Consider the following 23,027-nt stretch of genomic DNA (forward strand, 5'->3'; position numbering starts at 1 on the left):
TTGTAACTAAGAGCGCATCAACTGCGCAGGTGGCAACAAGGGAAGAAAGCTGCCAGGCCCGGATGAACCCCGGCGCCCCCGCAGATCTGACAAGAAGGAGGTGTCAAAGGGAATTTCTGTCCCCAAAATGAAGGGGAAAAAAAAGAAAAAGACTCCTGTGCACTGCAGCATGTGGGCGTGACTTGAAAAAATTAGGAGGAGTCTGGACCATTCATACACGTGCGTTTTAGTGGAAGACAGCTTGGGCTGTGGGGTACTCCACACCTCCTCTCCATTCTGTCTTTGACTTTTTAATTTAATTTTTTTTAATTAAAGTTTTTAGCTATCTGTGGTTTTTCTTCATTCCTTCAGTAGTTTCCTTCCCAAAATGTCATCCAACTGTCAGGTATCTTCCCCCTCAGGAAGATTCTGAACTCTGCTTTTCTGGGTTGCCTTCAGCCCAGCACCATGGTCATGTCTCTGATTCACCTGGGTTGCTCATGTGACATCACCGATGTTGTCTGAGGCCTGTTCTCTCTCTCTTCCTCTTGGTCCCATTATTCATGGGAGAGAGAAATTGGGTCAAAGCTCAGTTCTGATTTTCCTCAAATGATTTACCCAGGAGCAACCTTCTCCTCTCATTATGAAAATTTCTGTGTTTTATCCCATCCCTTTTTTTTTTTCTGCCACAGATAAATAAGACAGTGTGTGGATATTCACATGGATATTCTAGCGATTAGACTGTCTTCCAAATTTAGTCCTTCTGTTTCAAGGAGGGAACTTGCAGCCCTAATGATGGTATGAGAAGCTGAAGACTTCTGAGGTGGATTTTCACAACACAATTCTTTAATATCACCTGGGAAAGCCAACCCAAGGACTCAACAGACTGTCACATAGCTGGTCCTACTTTGCAGCTCAGAGGAAACGAACCTGACTAGCATCCATGAGGACACAGGTTGGATCCCTCGCTTGGTGGGTTAAGGATCCACTGTTGCCGTGGGCTGTGGTGTAGGTCGTGGCTTGGATCTGGCATTTCTGTGGCTGTGGTGTAGGCTGGCAGCTACAGCTCTGATTCGACCCCTAGCCTGGGAACCTCCATATGCTGCAGGTGTGGCCCTAAAGAGACAAAAAAAATTTATTGAGTTTGCTAAATTCAAAGATGAATTGCTATGAACTGGATGTCGCCCTTCATTATAAAAGACTTATTATTCTTATCAATGATTATCATGTTAATTTCTGTAATGAATTAAGAGTCTATTTGAAATAAGGCATTGGCTAACTTGAATATAGAAGCATACAGAAATGATACCATGTCAACATGTATTATCCTAGATAATATAGTTTTTTGGTAGTAGTTTTAGTTAACTAAATGTTTATAATCATAGATATAAGAAATTATTCTTACCGACTATGCTATAAACAGCTGCTTCTCTTGGAGTCAGTTCCTGCCTCTTATGTGCCCATACTTTAAACCAGACGTGTTCTCCTTATGGTCACTAGTGTATCTGAAAGGTATCCTAGAAGAAGAGAGATGCATCTCAGTCACTTTAAATAGTCAAGAGGTTAGATAACAGTAGAAAGAGTTCCTCTCAGTGGAGATTTCCAAAGACAAAAAAAGACAAATAGAAACTCTAAATATTAATTTTTTCAGTAGTTTAAAAGTGCCAAGAACTCAGCATGCACCAGGTGAAGCAAAAATGAACAACAAATATAACTACAAGAATAGTTGTGCCATAAAATACCCACTTCCCTCCTTATAGGACCTCACCCATTGTGTGGCCTAGTTAACTATAGCTTCTCCTGCCTTGTGACTCTTCTTTTTAAAAAATCGAAACGTTTGAATATGTAATGTAGTCAAGCGGTTCCAAGAAGTGAAAAGGCGTTCGTCCAGCTTTCTGTTTGTCCCTCCCTTCCCCTTTACCCCTCTCTCTTCTCTGCCCCATGAGGTGGACCTGCAGGCACTGTAGCAACCAGCTTCCTTACCCTGTGGCCTGTGGCCAGCTTACCTGATACAGAGCATTGGCAGGAGAGCTTAGGGAAGGAGGACTGTGCCATATTTGCAAGTGTGCCCTTGGATCTGGCTCTGGCAGATTCCCAGGAGTGGCTGAGACCAGTTACACTGCTGATGCAGGCCCTTCCACACAGTTGCTCTGTTACCCCTTTCATGTAGTCTGCTCCATCCCCTGGGCTTTGAGTTCTGTGGATGCTCAAGGGCCATTCTTACTCCACCTGGTCACTGTGCAATACCTGTAGCTTCCTTATATATCCTGCCTTTTTTTTTGTTTTTTGGTTTTGTTTTGTTTTTTTTTTTTGGTCTTTTGTCCTTTTTTTTTTTTTTTTTTAGGGCCGCACCCACGGCATATGGAGGTTCCCAGGCTAGGGTCTAATCTGAGCTGCAGCCACTGGCCTACGCCAGAGCCACAGCAACTCGGGATCCGAGGCGCATCTGCAACCTACACCACAGCTCATGGCAACGCTGGATCCTTAACTCACTGAGAGAGGCCAGGGATCGAACCTGCAACCTAATCCGATTCGTTTCCACTGTGCCACAAGGGGAACTCCTATCTTGCCTTTTATACCTAGTCCTTTATGAGCCATTCCATGACTTATTCAGCTGCAGCATCCCATCTACTTCCTGCTGAGATCCTGATTAATATGGTAAATGATGGGAAGTCCCATTAGCAGTTATATTAGGTTGCTAGGGCTGGCATAACAAAGTACCACAAACTGCATGGCTTTAACAACAGAAAACTATTGTCTCACAGCTCTGGAGGCTGGAAGAGACAGAGATCAAGCTGTGGGCAGGGTCGGGCCCTTCTGAAAGCTGTGAGGGAGAATCTGTTCCATGCTTCCCACCTAGCTGCTGGTAGTTTCCCCCATCCTTCCCATCTCTGCCTTTGTCCTCACATGGCCTTCTCCCCATGTGCATATCTGTCTCCAAATTTCCCTTTTATAAGGACACTAGTCATATTGAATTAGGGGTGCACCCTTCTCCAGTATGTCCTCATCTTAACTAGTTACATCTGCAATGGCCTGATTTCCAAATAAGACCACATTTTCAGTTACTCAGGGTTAGGACTTCACTGTATGAATTCTGGGGGACACAATTCAACCTATAATGTCAGTTAAATATGCCTAAGTATCTTCCATTATTCAAAAAAAAAAAGTCTCTCCTGATTTCTATTGTCTGGTCCCCCTCCTCTCTGCCACTCATCAGTCATCTTCATGAATGTATTGTTTGCAAACAACTGAATTGTTTGCATCTTTATAGATCCTTAGCCACCTTCCTCTCACCCCCACCTCGCCACCCTCAACCTGGCAGCAGCAGCTCTGACTGGCGAGGTCAAACTTTTTTTTTATTGCACTCTTTAGGGCCTCACCCATGGCATGTGGAGGTTTCCAGGTTAGGGGTTTAATCGGAGCCACAGCTGCCAGTCTACACCACAGCCACAGCAACACCAGGTCTGAGCCGTATCTGTGACCCACACCACAGCTCACAGCAACACCAGATCCTTAACACACTGAGTGAGGCCAGGGATTGAACCAGCAACCTCATGGTTCCTAGTCAGATTTGTTTCCACTGCGCAACGATGGGAACTCCAGCGGGTCAAACTTTTGTTGTCAGACCCATTGGGCTGTTTTTGGTCTTTGCTGTATTTGACAAACTTGACACCAGTGGCTACTTCCTCCTTCTAGAGATACTTTCTGTACTTGGTTTCTGAGATCCTCTTTTAGTTTTCCTCCTGGTTTTCTGAATGCCCCTCAATTTACTTGGCAACTTCTCCTTCTGCCTGGCCATTCCTGAAATGGTCCCCAAGATTCTCTCTTGTCCTCCCCTTTCTCATCCTCCTGATGAGGTGTGGGGGCAGGACTAGATCTATTCCTTCTATTCTACTGCCCCCAAACCTCACTGGTTTCTCATGTTGGTCTGCCTACAGAGGGAGAGTGTGCTGGTCATAGGGACTAAGAATATTTCAGCTCCCGTGACAGTGATTTCTCACTGTATATTAGTTAATTGGCTATTCACTATTTCAGTATATATTGCTGATCATCTGCTTTGTGTCAGGTACTTGTTGACTCACCTGAGATTTGAGATTTGAGTTGTTCGATTGTATTGTCTTGTTCATCATCTCATCTCAAGTGAGTCAACAAGTACCTGACACACAGTAATGCTCAGTAATGTTTATTGAAAGAATGAATAGCCAACTAACTAACACATAGTGAGAAATGACTGTCTTGGGAGTTGGCATACTCTTAGACCATATGATGAGCACACTCTCCCTATAGGTAGACCAACATGAGAAACCAAAGAGGATACTGGTTGACAGAATAGGACTAACGATACCTCAAGAGTCCAATGTTGGAAGGCAATGGGCTAGAATAGCATCACCTAACTGTATCAGCTAGCAAAAGTCTCATCAATGGAGCTGGTATTATCGGTCCATTATCCAAGGCTTTCTGTCTCCTGGACATCCCTCGGAGGGGTCCAGACATCATTCCCTCTGCGACTATGTTTGCCTCACTTTATGCATCAGATGACTGATAATCTCTTTCCTTAAACTGCTCTAGTACAGACTGGTTGTGCAGATTTGAGAGTTATGCTTTGTCTCTAAGGTGACTCTAGATATGGTTATGTTCTCGTAGGACAATGCTTTTCTCATTTCCAAGTTCTGGAGTAAGCCCCCCTGTAATTCATTACAAAGTGGCAAAGTATCCCAAAAGGTTACTCCCATTCCGAGGTACAGTAGTTCACTTTCCACGGGAACAATCAAGAAAGACTATGGAGATGCTTTCATTTGATTGTGCATTTAATTCTGTTATGGGAAGGTGGTCTGCTTTCTAGGATCTTAGGGAGAAATGAGAATTTCCAACTAGAGCTGGAAGAGTAGGAGAGGCAAGTCTGAGAAAAGCTTTAGATGCTAGCATGCAGAGTCTGGAATTTATCTAGAGGCAATAGGGAGCCACTGAAGGTTTTTGAGTTGGAGAGTGACCTCAAGAGTTGCTTCAGGCAGTTTAGCCCGGCCACTGCGTGTGGGAGACAGGGTAGATAGAAGTAGGAAGAAGAGAAGCCCCAGAGAGCTAGACAGGAATTAGCAGATGACTATTATCAAATAAAATTAGCCAGCTGAGCAGAGCAACAGGTAAGAAATCTGTTTCTTTAATTTTTTCCCTATACTAATATAATATTATATCCACATACATAAATACGTCATGCTGAAGTTTCCTGAATACTAATTAAAAGCAAACAAATAAAAAACCTCATTTTTGAAGAAATATTTACTAAAGGGAGACTGGTGGTGAGTGAGATTTAAAACTGCACCAAAAAACTTGGGGTGAATAGATGCAAACTATTGCTTTTGGAATGGATAAGCAATGGGATCCTGCTGTATAGCGCCGGGAACTATGTCTGGTCACTTGTGATGGAGCATGATCACGTGAGAAAAAAGAATGTATACATGTATGTATGACTGGGTCATCTTGCTATGCAGCAGAAAATTGACAGAACACTGTAAATCAGCTATAATGGAAAAATTAAAAATCATTATTAAAAATGAACTATAATACCATTAAAAATGCACCAAAAAATAAAATAAAATTGTACCATTGAAGAGTTCCTATTGTGGCTCAGTGGTAACGAACCTGACTAGTATTCATGAGGACACGGGTTCTATCCCTGGCCGCACTCAGTGGGTTAAGGATCTGGTGTCGCTGTGAGCTGTGGGGTAGGTCACAGATGCGGCTTGGATATGGTGTTCCTCTGGCTATGGTGTAGCCTGGCAGCTACAGATCCGATTCAACCCCTAGCCTGGGAAACTCCATATGCTGCAGGTGAAGCCCCAATCCCCCAAAAAAGAAAAAAAAAATCGCACCATTGGGACAAGACCATATTTCTGAATGGTTCATTTTCTTCAGTCACTAGGTGAGTTTACAGATTAGATCTGGTTGTAGTAGGCTCCAAGATCTGTCCAGAGTCAATTGGTTGGTCCAAGTAGTCTTATGTACTAGTGAAGTACTGAGGACTTGGAAACCTTTTTTGATCTAAATAATTTCTGTTGCAGTTGTGCCCATTCTGCAGCCTGAGTAATTACTTGCCCAACATTTCATTTGTAGCCCTAAAGGACTGTGGAGGTGAGATGAAGGTAGGGCAGGTGGGGGGCAGGTAGACTACTTATATCAAACTCGTTTGTATTTCAAAGTCCTTTTCCTGTAGCTGTTCTCCAGTGATCAAGTCGTGGAGGGAAGGGAGAGTGAGGTGGTTACATATGGGCGCTGCTATTGTTATGTTGGAAAATACTTTTTGATGAACAGTCATTTCCTTCCACTGCCAGAGGGTGTTGATAATGAGCAAATTACCTTTTACTCCCTCTGGTGTGGATGTGAAATTGGCTGTTAATAGAGTTGCTAATGCTACTGGGTTAGCATGTGATTGTTCTATTTTAAGCCAATTTAAGTTATATTTGGGGAGTAGCCAATCAGATCTCGCTAAGAATATGGGCCCAACTGCAGCATTTAATATCAAGAAACCTGCCTCACCCTCAGATGTGGCTGGGACGGAAAGTGCTGAGCACGCGGTCGTTAACATGAAATGTTTTAATACAATGTCTTTTTTTCCTTTGTAGGTACAAGAATGGTCTCATTAGGCAAATACCAAATGTTTTCATCATAGGATAGGACCCGGTTCGAACCTCAATAATATGGAATGCTATCAGCCAATGATGTACTTTGTTTAACCTAACAATGGGTTAATATCGGTCATTTCATTACTGCTTGTTATGCAGTGAAAGCCTACTAGAAAATGAAATGTTCAGAAATTAGTTGAAAGGAGCAAAAAAGGTGAGAGATTTCCCTAAGTTATATGCTCGATTGGGCTAATTAAAGGTACAGATGCATTAGTAGGTTATGGGAACACCTTCGATTTCTAAAGACGCTTGCCCAGGAGGGGGATGGTGTGTTCTAATCGTTTATGGCATTATGAGCCCCCACACCCAATGGAAGGGAGCACAGCTTTTCTCTTGCATTCTTCCTAGCCCTCCCCTTACAGCATCTATTGCCACCTGGCACCTGGTGGCTGAATTGAGTGCATTACTGGGGAAAATTTCTTGATTAAATACAATATTCTTGAACAAAGCACTGTTGATTTGTGATTTTCATGTTTTATGGGCTTTTCATGTTTTAAATGTAAAGCTTATTAGCTACACAGAGAAGGAAACAGGTATGAAGGATGGAAAATAAAATTCGACGGATGTAATACAGAAAAAGAACAGTGTGTGCCATTCTGGTTTGGATTAGTTGGGCTTGGCACCATTATGGGTCTTGTCACCTGATCAGTTCACTGGGCTGAAGAAACTGTGGGGATGGAAAGCGCTGGAGCCTAACAGTACCCCAACTTGCCAAAATACCTCCCAAGCAAAATCGAGGCTCATGCTCTCTGATCTGCCTTTAAGATAGAGTAGCCATGGAAAACCCATTTCTTATGAACTTCCACTCACCCAACAAGTATCGCCTGAGAACTGCCCTGTGCCAGGTTGAAATACAGAGGCGACTGGGACAGGGTCCCTGACCAGAGGAGTACAGCATATCCCAGGGAAATACTTACCTAAGAATATAACACATGGGGATAAGTGGGCTAATAAGAGGTGGTTAAAGCTTGGATGTTTGGAAAATACTTTTAGAGTTGACTTTTCCCCACTTAAACAAACATTCATGGTATTTACAAATGACATTACTCTATGGACTTTACAAATATTAACTCATTAATTCTCATAACAATCTTTGGAGGCAGATGCTATTATTATTTATCTTCATTCACATAGTTGAGGAAATAAAGGCACAGAGAGGTTAAGGTTAAGTGACAAGGTCACACAGATTGTCAATGCAGAATCAGGATTTCAACCCCCATCATCTGGCTCTAGAGTCCATGCTCCCAGTTACTATGTGCTGCCTTCCCATTAAGCCAATCCCTGGGAGATAAGTGAGGTTTGGGCAGATGGAGAAAAGAGGAATGGGTGAGATGAGAGTTTCAGGTTCAGCATTTCCCGCAAAAGGACAAGCTTGTCCAGAGCCACTGACGTGTGACTACACGTGGCACAAGAGGAGAATCCTGTGGTCATAGTAGTAGGATGGGGGGGGGGGGTTGCGCTTTGGGGTGTAAGTGCCGATCTTGGAGGGATGGGCAGAGAGAAAGGGGAGCTGGCAAGGACAGCTGAGGAGCCTACAAAAGGAAAACCAGTAGAAGGATCTCTCCAAAGGGAAGGTGGAGAAATGATGATGGGTGCACATTGTCAGCTGAGGCAGTTTAAGTTAGATGAGGAACACCAGGCCATTTAATTTCATTATTTTATTTTATTTTATTTAGTCCATTTCTAGGGCTGCTCCTGTGGCATATGGAGGTTCCCAGGCTAGGGGTCGAATCTGAGCTGTAGCCACCAGCCTACACCACAGCTCACAGCAACGCCAGATCCTTAACCCACTGAGCTAGGCCAGCGATCAAAACCACAACCTCACAGTTCCTAGTTGGATTCATTAACCACGGAGCCACGACGGGAACTCCAATTATTTTCATTATTTTAGAGATGAGGAGAGAAGACTTGTGTGTTCCTAGCAGAATGCTGGGCAGAGGGCAGGTTCTCAGAACATGTTTGCTGAATGAATAAATGGATCTTATTTACATTTTTATTGTGAATATTATTAAAAAAAGAATATGGCAGTGCTTTTAAAACACTTGGAAACACAGTCATAAAAAATAACATTTTATGGACTGCAAGTCATTTTATGAAATGTTGCAGATACCTATATCCATTCTGCCTGAGGCCTTGAAGTAATAGGACCATTATAGGATTTCTCACTGGGTCATCAAAAAAAAGTTTCATCTCTCATATTCCAGCTACTTCACAGACAGAGCCTGTGTTTTATTAAAAGTAGAGAAAATAACCTGTTTCTGAACCATAGGGTAGAGTTAAAAGTGTTAGGAAAAAAAGTGTTTAAAAAAAAGTGTTAAGGGTATAGTTAAAAGTGTTAAGAAAATTTTACTAGGGTTTTGACTATCAATTTGGATAAATGTTTATTCTCAAAATGTTTCAGCTTTATCTTTCTTCTTCCAGAAAGTTCAGGCACATGCCACTAAAAATGCATTTGCTACATTTGAGAATATTTTTCAAGTGATTTATTGGGGGTAATGTATGGACTATTTATTTAAATATCTCTTATTTCTAGTAATGCCACATCCTCACTAGAAGTGACTTGCCTCATTGCTTAGGCAAAATGATTTTGCTAGTTAGGACCTCTCCTGTAAAAAATAGGCTATTTTCCTCTAACCATTTATCAGAACTGGAGATCTATTTTTAGAAAAGTAGCTGAGAATGGATAAGGTCATAGTCCTGAGCCTCAGGGAATTCCTCCAGAAGTTGTGTCTGATGTACATTCTGCCTCATTTTTCTCCCTTCCGATTCTCCAGAGCGAAGGGGATTCTCTGCTTGAGGTGTGAGGGCTCAGTCATTCCTCTGGGGAATTATGGAATCCCGCAGAGAAGTTCTGTTCTGTATTCTTGATGGCAGGCACCTGGCTGGTAAAGTACAGGGCCTGGTTTCAGCAGTGAAAAACTGCTTATGTTCTTTGGGGACATAGCACTATTTGACGTTATCAGCAAATGAAGTCTGCTAATGTGCGAGTGAGCAACACATAACCACCTCTCTGTGGTTAATACACTCAGATGCTTATAATACAAAAACAGAACAATAAAATGAACACACGTGATCCCTCTGGGAGCTGAACTGTTCCTGACATGGCATCTAAGAGTTCCTTCTGTTTCATTCCTCTGACCTTGTCTCCTCCTGAGAGGTAACCACTGTCCTGAATTTTGTGTGCACTGCTTACCGGATGAAAAAATGCTTTTACCACCTATGTATATACCCCTAAGCAACAAGCTATTTAAGTGTGCTTGCTTTAGAGCTTTATGAAAACTGTATCATACTGTACTTAATCTCCTGGAATTTGCTATTTTCACTCAATGTTGTTTCAAAGATTCATCCGTGTGATTACATTGAGCTGTGGTCCATCCATTTCACTGCTGTCTGAGGGTCCGCTGTGGGAATACAGCACAGTTTGCTCATCCCTTCTCCCACAGATGTCCAGTTGGGTGGTTGGCAGTTCCTTAGCTACGCCAGATAGGGCTGCTGTGGGCATTTTGGGGCATTATCATGCTCTACTGCAAGTTTCTCTAATGTGTATGCCTGCTTTAAAGACTTGCCAACATTTAACTTTATAAGCGCCAGACTGTTATTCTCAACAGTGCCATTTAAATGTCTTACCCAACTGAATGAAAAATATGTCAATGCAGGTATGATTGAAAAAGAAAGGCAGGAATTCCCGTCGTGGCGTAGATGTTAACGAATCCGACTAGGAACCAAGAGGTTTCGGGTTCGGTCCCTGCCCTTGCTCAGTGGGTTAAGGATCCGGCATTGCCGTGAGCTGTGGTGTAGGTGGCAGATGTGGCTGGGATCCCGAGTTGCTGTGGCTCTGGCGTAGGCCAGTGGCTACAGCTCTGATTCGACCCCTAGCCTGGGAACCTCCATATGCCGCGGGGGCGGCCCAAAGAAATAGCAAAAAAAAAAGAAGACCAAAAAAAAAAAAAAAAAAAAAGAAAGGCAGGCAGACAGGCGAAGAGGGAAAGAGGGAAAGGAAAGAAGGGAGGTGGAGAGAGAGAGAGGGAGAAAAGAGAAGAAAAGAATTCCCCTCCAAATGGTATATGGCCAGCATAGAGAGTACATCAGTCTCCTCAGGTGTTTTGATCTATTTAATGATCCAAATCCAAGGGCTGTAGGATGTTTAATATGTTATTGAACTGAAAGATTAAAAAATTTATTAAATCCAGTTGGTGTAAACATGAAGAAACTGGCATTTTCATTTATTGTGTGTGGTCTGTTAATTGCCTTCCTTCTTGACAGCAACACGGAACAAAAACTTAAAAAAGAAGTTCAACTGACTTGGCAATTCCTCTTATAGGATTTTATTCTAAGGGAAGAGAAGAATAAGTATACAAAGATGTTTGTTTAAAGATGTTAGCTGCGGAGTTACTGGCAGCAAAAAGAAAGAAGGAGAAATCATCTAAATATTCAAAAGTTATGGTTAAATAACTACACAGCAATTTTAAGAGGGAAGGATGTGTGTTAATCGTAAGCGGAAGCATATTAGGGGATGATGAAGAAGACAACGATGATTGTGGCTTACCTGTGTTTTTTTTTATAAGAACAATGCATTACTTATCTTGATTAAAATAAAGAATAACGTGTTGCAGTCTGTTTATTAAAGAGAAAGCTTGGATTCTGCCTACACTCTATTATCCATCTGCGGATTATCCTTAGAAAGTTTAACATCATAGATCAGCACTTACAACAAAGACTTTTTCACTCTTGCTTCCTGGTATGTAAACTGATTTTAGATCCACCTAAAGACAAAAATATAATTCTACAACTGACCTAAATGCCTTCCCTTGAACAAAAAGTTCAAATATCTGTATTACCCCCTTGTCCTAAGTTCCAGCTCCAGTCCATCAGCCTGGATCATCTGTTCCACCAACAGCTACTTCCCTCCCCACCAAGTTTTCCTCCAGGTGCTATATTTCTAATTCCATTTGTCATTACGACATCCCTATGAGGCTCGGAGAGTGTGCAGTGGCAGGTATAGTAATTATCAAGGCCACTTTTTTAATTCAGTAAAATACTGGTCAAATATTTTCATTTTACAATCCCCAGTCTCCTGGAGCCTTTGAAAATAATGGCCAGTATTCTGCAAGTTCATTAACTAATTCCCTTAAGGTGGGGGAACGTGCATTATCTGGACCTGCTGATTTACATATTATACCATGTTTTCAAGTATTCCCTTACCTGGTTTATTTCAACATCTATATTTAAAGGTCTTCATTACCTCCTAATTATCTATGCTCTCTTCCTTTATTTTTCTTGTTAAAGACCAATTTAAAGGAGCAGCTCGGTATCTCTGCCACTCAGAGTCATCATTAATTTCACTCCCTTTCTCATTTATTAGTCCAGCCACTTTATTGCCCAGGCTTCCTCCTCCTCAGCCCATTTTCCTCGCCTCTAACCTCTTTGGTGGTGGTAACTCATTCTGCCTTCTCCTCTGCTCTTATCTTTATTTCCTTGACAAACCCTAGAAAGAGTCATACGTTCATTTTGGAGGGGGAGCTCTTTCTCATCCTTTCTCTATTTACACAGTGGGCTTTCTTCTACTTTTAGCTCATTTCAAGGTTCTTTGTCAAGTGCTCCTGGCATTTTTTTTTTATTCAAGGCATCCTGGGCCTTTGTGGCTTAACTGTGATGTGAAAACTTTGTGCCCTTGCCTGTAGTGTTATCTGGGTTTCTTAATTCACCCAAATTGGATTTCTGGAAATCTTTGAACTTGAGCAAGTTCCTTAGTGTTTTAAAGTACAGAGATCAGGTCATATCACCAGGGCGGTGGTGTCGCATGGTCAACAGCAACAAAGATCATTTATAGGAAAGAGAATCAGCACAGATGTGAGGTCATTGTTCATGTTTTGGGCAGGATACAGACATTCTCAGACCCAAATCTATCCTTGACAAAGAAGCTAAAGTGCTATTGATATTTTGGGTTGTAGACATTGAACTTGGTTTCAGCGCCACACCACAGATGGTAGAGCAGCTTGTCCTTTAGAAAGGTGGGATTAATAAACATTGCCCAGGAGTTCTACTTTCTAGTTTATGTTAATTAATGGAGTGAGAAAAAGGGCTGGATTTTAGACTCATAGAATTCGACTCATCAGTCCACATTGCTCCTTCATTCTCTGTTATTGACAGTGTCTGTGTGAGGGCATGTGGGTGTGCTGGCAAATATGTGATTTTGGCACAGTTTCCCTTCCAGTCTGTGGTAATCACAGAGTCTTGCTGCTTAGGTGTCCCTTCAAGAGAGAATCAGCCCCTATGAGTGCAGTTCCCTGGCAGCCTCCAGCTATGAATGTCTCCAAGGCAGCTGCTGGTCAATGAATAGGCACAGCAGTCGTAGTAGGCCTGAATTTTTGGATCTTTACACTACATTTCCCTGTTGGGCTGGCCAACCCCTTCTCTGTTCTGCATTACATTCTGAGGCTCTTCCTATCCCATCTTCTTTCCTTCGCCCTCTTCTTTCCACAAATGTCAGAACTGCTTGGTGGTCTGAAGGCTCTCCCTGGCTCCTGGTGATCTCTCTCCCCTTTAACAGGTGTTAACCCCACTAAATCTCTTGCATATCTACCTCTATCCAAGCAACTGCTTCTTGGAGAACCTGAACTGACACGAGGACACAGCCCCCTTTAATCTTGGCAATCTCTCTAACTTCCCCCAACACAACCCACCTGGCATAAGCTCAGCCATACTCTCTTTTATGTTACTTGATGGAACATCCAAATGCCTCAGTGTCATGCAACACATTCCAAGCTAAACAGAAATAAAATTGGGGGTTACCTACAGTCTGGGATTATATATTCCACTACTCTCACTCATTAATATGGATAATTGATCTCATTATAGTTTGATCAAATTGGTTAGTTCCCAGGAAAAGAGCTTGTACTTAAACCACAGGATCACTAGGTGACGCTGCTGCCCCACATAAGGGCGGCAGCCTGAGCTAGGCTTGGCCAGAGCCATTCTGGTCTGGGGGCCCTGCTGTTTCCTTGGTTGAATACGGTCTACAGGTCTCTAATCTACTCCAGAATCTGAAAAGGTAATTTTCGGATCTATGAGTCCAGGCTCTAGAAGAGCATGTCAAATTCCCTCTCTCTCTCACACACACACACAGTTTACAGAAGGGCGTGCATGCGCGCGCGCGCGCGTGTGTGTGTGTGTGTGTGTGTGTGTGTGTGAAGGAGTTCTCTGGAACTCTTAAAGTGATTAAGAAACTAAGCGCGTCTTCTCTAATTTCTCCAAGTGTCTCCCAGTCCACCTTACATCATTACCTTTCCTTTTGGATCAGCAGAACAACATGGGAGCACTCTCAATTTGAGTGGTATTGACACCAAAGTCTTCATCTAGAGCCCTTCAGCAGAGTTGCACACCCAGGCATCACTCACCTGTGTCAGGAGCGTAGGGAGACACGGAGCACAGCGTGCAGGGGCTACCTCCATGCCTGGTGTCTTCTCTGCTGAACACAGAACATGCATCTCCCTGATTATGTTTCTGGCTTTTGTGCTGCCATCTTTTATGCTGCCTCCCCTACCTTCGTACCTCTGCAGTCAGCAATCTGTAAACATAACACCTGTCTTGTAAATCCTCACAGACAAAGCTGCTGAGTGGGACTGAACATTTAACCCCAGGAGAAATTGATTTGTGAACTAAGTTTCTGCTTCTCCATTTTCTGGCTTTTTAATAAATTTTGCACTGCTTCAAAAAAAAATTTAATCCTAGAATTCAGCCTTCATTCCCGAACAGTCTTATTTGTTGTACATGCACAATATTCCTCTTGGAACTGCTGGATTGGCACATTGGTTAGTCTGAGTTTTAAGAAGATCTTATACATGGGATGAGTATTTCATCATTACATAGAAAACACTTCCATACCAACAGGACTGAATTCATTCATACTTCCATTTGGGACTCTCCAGAATCGCAACTATCAATCCATTCTTTGCATTTCTCTAATATTGCCCAAACTTTTTATTTGTCACGTTTTACGCCAGTAATGTTAGGAATTTCCCAGAAGACTTCTGGTCCACTGCCTTACATAGACATCAGGAGTATATCACTGGATAATCTTTGAAAGATAGCCCTAATATTGCCAATATGTTCACAATCCAAGTGCAATGCTGCTCAAATTTGCTTGATTGCAAAATACAGATTTCCAGGCCTCTTCCCTGGGTATTCTAACTCAGTAAATCTGAGGTACACTTGGGAATATGTATTTTGAACAAGCACCCCAGTGACTCTTATGATCAAGTTAAAAAAACACTGCTCCACTAACCAAAGTGGGTTCTAGCTATGAACTGACATATGATTCCAATCAGACACAGCAGAAGCCACAAAGCAAAAAAAAAAAGATCCTGGAGATTTTAATAGCTAGAGAGAGAACCATCTGTGAGTCACTGGATGCCCTCACCAGGTAATTGGGCACCTGGGGTCATCACAGCCACCTGGAAGCTTCTGACAGAGAAAGCATTGGGGAATCTTTTATTAACATATTTAATGTGCTTGACTAAGGGGAAAAAGTAGAGGCAGCCTTGTTAGCAACTCCTCCCTGTGCTTTGCATGGCTGAGAAACAATGCTTTCTTTCTCCGGAAAGGTTTAGTTAACCCTTGATTGTCTTTCTCTGGGGACAAATCACTGGGCATAATCAAGCCTAAACAGAAGTCTTCCTGAAAGATCTGGGGGTCCCTAGGGCCCCACGGGCAGTGCTGGGAGGTGCATATCGAGAGCCACACTGACCTTTGAACACGGTTGGGGTTCTATGAGGGTGCAGTATGCCCTGTGATGCCAGGTTGCCCTCCTTCTCTCTTGGGTCAGCTTGAGAAGCCCTGGGGATCCCAGAATATTGACCCACCTGATGAGGGATCCTGCCTCCCCTTCCTCATGGCTGAGGAATGAGTGTAGCTTTTTCCCAGCTGGGGACTGACTAAGATAAAGAGATGCAGAACCTTAGTGGGAAGCTACAACGGGAGCCATGTGTCTCAGAGAGCCAAGCAGAAACTCTGATTGCAGGTTTTTCAGGCTACTTCTGTCACTCTGTACTCAGACTAACATCACACCTGCATAGAATTCACAGTAGGTAAGATTTCAACTTTCCCCCTCCCCAACAAAGTTGGCCACCCTGGAGGGAATTTTTTGTGTGGTGGCAATAGCTAAGTGAAAATGCAACACCCTCCTCTCGTCTATAGATAAATCATGCTGCATTGCAGCATCTTTTTGTTTTCTATCCCTGTAAGAGTCTAGGGGTGGCTTTTTTTTTTTTCGCTTTTTTCATAAATAAATATTTTAACTGGAAATTTCCAAGCATATGACAGGCCTAGAATGTGAACTTGAATGTACTGTAATAGAAATCATCAGTTGCCATGGCGACGTGTTCCAAGAGCAGATTGCATGGAGTCACATGGGCAGAGAGTGCTCAGTAATACTAACACATCAGAGAGCGAGGCCACTTAACCTCAATCGCTTCCAGCTATTGTGCAGAATGCAATTGAATTTATTCCTAATTTCTGCCAGTGCTAAGGAACAAAATTTCCCTGCAGATTTTAATCTTACTCAGGCAGCCCCAACCAGTGCTCAGACACTGTTCAGTACCAATATTCAATCTGGTTACTCGCCCACTTTACAGCTCTATTTTCTTATTCTTATTTTTAATAATAGCTTCCCTCCCCCTTCCGGGTCTTGCAAGTCCCCCTGCCCTGGGGAGAACTCCCCTCCTCTTTTCCGAATGGCTGCACAGTTTCTCTGACTCCATTCTGCTAATACAAGGAACACAGCATTCATAACAAAACGGGTAAAAAAAAAAATTAGAGGGCTCCACTCTCAGCAATAGTTTTCTTTTTTTTCCTACCTCAAACCTGTTCAGAAATATAATTCCCTCTAGCTCTGGGTTGTGCCTTGGAATGCCACAATTAACAGCCCCAGCATAAGGCAAACCGGTGGGTCAGTGAATAATGGAATCAAAGTGTGTATTTTCAATCTCTGTGACAGTCACCTCCCCCCTCCACACATACGCCCCCAACCAGGAGAGCAACACAGATTAGCAGGAGGTACAGCCGCCGATCACAGAGCACTCATTGCGAGAGCTTATCCGCTCTTATGAGGGCTGATAAATCAGAGCCTCTCATATGGACAGTCTCAAGTTAGCAGCGTCATCGATCTCCCCTGCCCCTTTTAAGTTATTTGTCTTATTCACTTCCAAAGATGATATCAGAGATACCAAATGAGCCTTTGTTTTCTGCATTCTCGCTCTTCCCAGGGTGAGTGGCTGTGTTGTTGTGGGGGCTAAGAGGCCTGCTTCCTGGGTCCAGCCCTTTCTTTCCAACTCAAGGTCACCTCTCCCCGTGGCTGAGGTGTTGTCAGCAGCCTGCCTGTGTTCTGAGGTAGGAGGCAGCATCCTCCAGGCTGACAGTCTGTGTGGCCCTATTCCTCTGGTAACCTCCCCTCTTTACAAACGTCTCTTTTAAAAAGATGGAAAACCTGCTTTAATAGCCAAATGAAGACAAGGCAGAGCCCAGAGCTGAGAAAGTCCATGTTGATGGTCGAGGAACAGGAAACTTAAAAATAAAGGGAGATTATTGGAAATGTCTTCTGCGGGGGAAAGAAGGGTAATTTCTGCAGTGGCTTCCTTTAGAGGGTAGGTTTTTCTAAAAAGGGGGAAATGTAGTCGGAAATCACTTACTCAGCTAGTACCAAGCCATTGTTCTGACACTGTGCTGGGGAAGGGAATGTGGGGAGGAATTGAGAAGAGAGGTGATGGCAGCGTGGAATTAGGATAAGCGGCTGGTGATTGCTGCGGACCCTAAGCAAGAGAGCTTGGTAACTATAGATGTGTTCATGGAGGCTTCGAGAGAAAAGAAGCCAGAGAGGAAATGAAGAGAAGCCGTGCAATGAGTTTTGTTATCAGCACATGACATTTGGATCTGGAGAGAGAAAACCGCACATCAGGGTCATGGCAGCACACATGGCTCTGTTTGCCCTGCTGCGCCAGCCTCTGGAAGGCCTCTGCCAGACAGCCTCACCCCTTACCTGCCTGTCCACAGGGCTGGGTAGCGGGGTGTCCTCAGGCAGAGGCAACCCTCCAGCTTCTGTCAGAGACTTTAGACCAGGTCAAGCTACCTCTCACTGGGAAGGGTAGGACTGTTGCTGTAACTGGCAAATTGTTCAGTTTTCCACAGATTTGAATATTTTCAAATGAAAATTGGTTTGATTTATCCTGGAGCATCATTTCCACATTTACTAGTTAAAAATACTTGCTGACCCTCTTGCTAGAGCTGCTCAGGCAATTAGAGCCTTGGAAGATTCTAGGAGGATGTCTAATGTGGATCTCAGCAATGTCCTTTTAGGCAGAGTGGCCTTCTGAAAACTTTACCCATATAGGTAAAGGTACACGGCTGGGGACCCCTGAGCCTCGTGGCTTCTGACAGAAGAAAGGGCAAGAAGATGTTAAGAAAAAGCCTAAGCATTTATTCCTGATGGATTTCATTAAAGGAAGGGCTATCTATGCTATTATGCTAATACCTGCAATAGCAATTTTATTATGTTCATTAATCTATAGTCAAGGAATAACATTATTACAGTTCTTACAGTTTTTCCAAGTACTTTCATAACTATTACCTTACTTGAACTACATGACAACCTTATGATGTAGATGGGGCATGCTTTTCCGATGAGAGATTAAGATCTAGAAGAGCTGGAACTAGAACAAAATCACACGGAGTAAAGGTAAGATCTAGATCTTGGGACACCTGATGCAGTGTTCTTCCCACCACCCAATGTGAGTTGGCCAGGCTAGGGGCCAGAGCAACTGCCCTTTCTGAGGGAAATGGCCTTAAGAGCCTCCTCCCTGCACAAGCTGCTATTGTCTTATGTGTGGAAAGAACTGGGCCATGGATGGGGGCTGGTGCCTGGGCAAAGGGTAATCATCTGTGTGTTGAGCACGAGGGGCCAATGCTTCTCGAGTTTGGTGTGGATTCTGCTCACTAGGGTTTTCCAGATGGAACGGAGGAAACTCAACCACACTTCTCTTTTGGGAAGTATGAATCCTGATGGAAAATGAGGAGGCAGGTCTAGTTCTTGTTGCAGAAGGCCTGCTGTATAAGATTCTGCTTAAGAAGAAGCAGGACTCAGAGCAAACATGGCATTTGAGGTTTTAATGCAGTCATATCGACTCTGCCAAAATACAAACTACTGTATCTCTAGCTACTGTGTGATGGAAGAAACAGACCCCTTCCTGTGCCCAGCTCCAGCCACACCCTCTTCCTTACCCAGTCCTTGGTGGTACAGGAATAGGGTCAAGGATGGGTTGAGAGTCAGAGATGTCTGGTAGATACATTATCTAGCAATAGAAAACCAGAGTTTTACCACTGGCTGTTGGGATGAGGCTTCATGGAAGTGGCGCCATGAAAACATCCAGCTTGATGACTATTTGGCTGAAGGGGAAAAAAAAATCCCTGTGCAGCTCCAAGCATCCGAATGTGGTTAGATATTACTTATATATATATCAAGTCTTCCTTCCATTCTTCCTTCCTTCCTTGAGACATGAAGGCAGAAGGATGAGGGCCTAAAAGAGGTTCCCCCAAAGTTGCAAAGAATGATAGGGAAGGAGGGGGAAAGGGAAGAGGAGGAGGAGAGAGAAGTCTGAGACTCCTGACTGCAGAAGGGACTTGTTCCGAGACCTGGCAATATGCCTACGTGAGGGGCAAGACCTCAGAGTGACTGCATATATGGTGCATCTAGGCTAGGGTTTCTCAACTTTGGTACAGTTGACATTCTAGGCCAAATCATACTTTGTTGTGGGATTGTCCTGTGCATTGTAAGATGCTCAGCAGCATTCCTTACCTCTACCCACTAGAAGCCAGTAGCACCCCAACCATGACAATGAAAAATGTCTCCAAATATTGTCAAATATCTCCTGATGGGCAAAACTGTCCCAGTTGAGAGCCATTGTTCTAGGCCAGGGGTTGCAAACTCAATTGCTATAGGAATCAGGTGACACAACAACAGAAACAGTAGTAGTAACAGGTAGTAGTAACTCTTGCATGGTGCTTACTAGGTACCAGACACCATTCTAAACATTTTACAAATTTTAGTTCACTTTGTCTTCACCATTACCCTATCAAGTAGACACAACCTCATCTGACAGATGAGCAGACTGAGGCACAGAGAGACTAAGAACCTTGCCCAAGTTTACACACTGGTAAGTGGCAAAGCCAGCATTTGAGCTCAGGCCCTCTTGGTGGGATCTCCAGGTGTTTTAGCTGGATTACCATCTCCTGGATGACTGTCCACTCACTGCTCCTTCACTGATTGTTTCACAGTCTGAATAGCTCCATGTCCCTGCTCTACCCATGGGGCAGATCCCCAGACTGTCACAGAATCCCCAGTTGTGAGTACATCTTTGTTTTTCCAGCTCTTTTCCCAGCGGTGCTTCAACACTGACCGGGAAGTGTTTGGTGGGAAAGCTAACATTTGGCTTTGAGTCCTCAGTTCTCAGGCTTTCCCTTGTGAGAGTGATGAGATGCTAATTTGAGTTCATAATTTTATGCCGAATAATTACCCTTAGAACAAGGCATTTGGATTTAAATTTAAATTGGAGTTTGAGAGGTGCAAAAGTCATTAGAACTGTGTCCACATTTTCATTATAGATACTCCTCATTCCCAACAGTTGTTAGAAAGTAACACTTCCCATGTTACATCCGGTTTTTAATTCAATTAGAATCATGTATGCTTCCCCTTGCATATTACAGTTAGAAACAAATAATGATTTTCAGAAAAATTCTCCCCAACATGTTAGTGAACACTTCCAGAATACAGAAAGGACTGGCTCTAAAACAAGTGATAATAAAGAATGAAAGGAAAGCTGCCAATGCCAATCCTTAACAATGATGCTAGTCCTGGGACTGGCCTGTATTTCAAGCTCACATTCAACTAAAACATTCACCTTTCCCTCTGGGCCTATTTCCATCCCAGAAAAGGACTAATATTTATTATTTACCAACTATATGGCTAAACATCCTTCTCTCTATATATTATCTCAATTCATTTAAAACTATTTTCAAAGTTCATTATTTAGGTCAGCTTAACTACAAGACTAGATATGTTGACCGACCACTAGTTTTACAAGGTAGGTGCTGGCTAAGCGGCAAGTATCCTGGTTGTTCAGAGGGTCTGAACACCTAAGGACAGGGTGCTCATGAGGGCTTTCACAGAGGCTGCTTCTTCCAGGAAGATCTCCCAGATCCTTCTCCTCATTTCTCTTCAAGCAAAGTTAACTCTCTCAGCCTTAAATGTTCATATTACTTTACTTTACCTGCTGCCTTGAACTGGAGTTATTTATTCATGTCTTATCTCCCTATTAGAGCGAAATTGCTTTAGAGATGATTGTCTCTTTAACTCATCTCCTTATGGACACCCCTGATTAGTATGGTGTGCTATAAATCTTGTACTCAGAAGGAAGAGTAAATTGAGTAGATACCCTTGAATGAATGAATGAATGAATGTGATAATATGGAATTTGAGCTGAATATTGAAGGATCTTGGATCATCATTCTGGAGTTCTTGCTGATATTTTTCTTTAACCATGCATTTTTCCTCCCCTAGATCCCACCTTGATGCTCATTAGGATTGTTTACTAGCAGCATGGTCTTTAGTGACATGGAGGAATATTGGAATAGGGGAGTTGGCACTTCGTTGCAAAGATCCCATTACCTCCCTGTAGGAAGCTGTCACATCCCAAAGTGCACCACCTCTGGTGCCAATCTCCTGCTCTCACCTTCTCCTCCTGACTGCTGGGAGCTCGTAGGCATGCTGCATGTCACCTGCTCCTCTGGCTCTTGACAATCTCCTTCCTTTGTTTCCAAATCCTAAGCAAATTGCTTGGTTGACAATCAAAGCCTGCTAACATCAAACAGCTGCTATAGACAGGTGTATTCTACAGTTACCTGCTGTTTGCTTTCCTTAGCAGGGACTGATATGACAAAGCCAGGAGCTGGGTGCTAACTCCCTGCTAGCATTTTTCAGACTTGGAAATTCACCCTAAAAATAGCCTCTCTCAGTCTTAATCACTGTATGGCTGGGTGGGATGTGGAACATTCACTGGTTCCTGTAGTTCTTTGCAAAAACCTAGAAATCGCAGTGGCTGCATCTGAGCAAAGCGGTTGCACAGTTCTGGAACTCTCGATTTTTAAAGGATACCCAGCTGCCTTAAGGTATTTTCCATATTTTTCTTTCATTTTTAATGTGATTATATGGGTGTCATCTCCTGCTTTCTGCTTTTAGCAGTCTTCCCAAAGGTCTCAGGTGGAAAGTTGCTCTAACCACCTGGAATATGACTGGCCATCCAGTCTTCCATCAGTGGGGGCTATGAAGGCAAGTTGGAGGCAGAATGGATTCCTTTTTCTTCTAACATTTCTTCCTGTGCTTCAGAGCTTGGAAAGCTAGCAACCTATTATTTTCCATCCTCTCTTGTATTTAACAGGTGTTTTTGCACCATGGGTTTCGAATGTGATTTAGGTTCTGCCAGTTAGATGACCCTGGATGAAATGCAGAAGGTGGCATGGGGTGGAGCCCATGTTCTCTGGGGCCACTGTTTCTCTGGTGGCACCACTGTGACAGGGTCAGGGTTTTTGGTGGTGGCTACTTCCTGACTGTACTGCTTCCTGATCATGGTGGCTTCCTGATCACAAAACAGCCAGCCATTTCCTTGGTGGTCTGGTGCTCAGTCACCTGCGAAAGCTCCACCTAGCGTCTTTAGCTTCCTTGGTAATTTTGCAAATCACTTAATACTCTGCTTTAACTTGCTAGAGAGAATTCTCTTCTCTGTGACTGACCCTTAATCGAAACAGAGGGCAAGTAGGCGAGACTTGCATCCACCACTGCTTGGCAGGGTGCACTGAGGTAATCAGCCAGCCGGCAGGGGTCCTTCACAGAGCCTCAGGCTAGAGGCTGGGAGGGAGGAGGACCACTGTTCTGCCAGGGAAGAAGCCACCTGCCTCTGTGTCTCTGCCCAGGCCCTTCCTCTGGCTCAGGACAGTCCTTCCTTCACCTCTACATTCCTCCTGCTTTCAGAGCCATTCCTTTTCCACTCCAGGAGCATGCAGCACACTTCAGTGAAATGATCACTTTCTACTAGTATTAGCCTTACTTATGTACAGTTCTTATCTCCTGAACCAAATTGTTAGTCTTTTAAGAGCAGGAGCAGAATCTGAATCGCTGTGGCAGATCTTGAGAGTTCCAGCGCCTGGGAGTATGCTGTACATATAGACACATGATAATGTTCAAGATAGGAATGAAAGAAGGAAGGAGAAGACCGCCTAGCTGTGCTCCTTGGCTAGCACCTGATCTACGATTTTCCATTATTTGCC

The 23,027-nt window shown here is 43.4% G+C and overlaps 1 protein-coding gene across 2 annotated transcripts in view; it reads right to left on the minus strand.

Moving 5' to 3' along the window:
- The window catches only part of PMFBP1 (polyamine modulated factor 1 binding protein 1), a 509,524-nt gene that overhangs the window by 61,741 nt on the left and 424,756 nt on the right, over nucleotides 1–23,027 (minus strand). For both annotated transcript variants that reach the window (XM_084959706.1, XM_084959708.1), the window contains one exon: nucleotides 1,385–1,496. The gene's annotated coding sequence lies outside the window, so the exon portion shown is untranslated. The remainder of the gene's footprint in view (nucleotides 1–1,384; nucleotides 1,497–23,027) is intronic.

The sequence above is a fragment of the Sus scrofa genome, chromosome 6 (assembly GCF_054392235.1).
Source record: "Sus scrofa isolate SSC_HxYL_T2T_F1_AM1 chromosome 6, Sscrofa_HxYL_maternal_Yorkshire_Landrace_v2.0, whole genome shotgun sequence".
Classification (NCBI taxonomy): Eukaryota; Metazoa; Chordata; class Mammalia; order Artiodactyla; family Suidae; genus Sus; species Sus scrofa.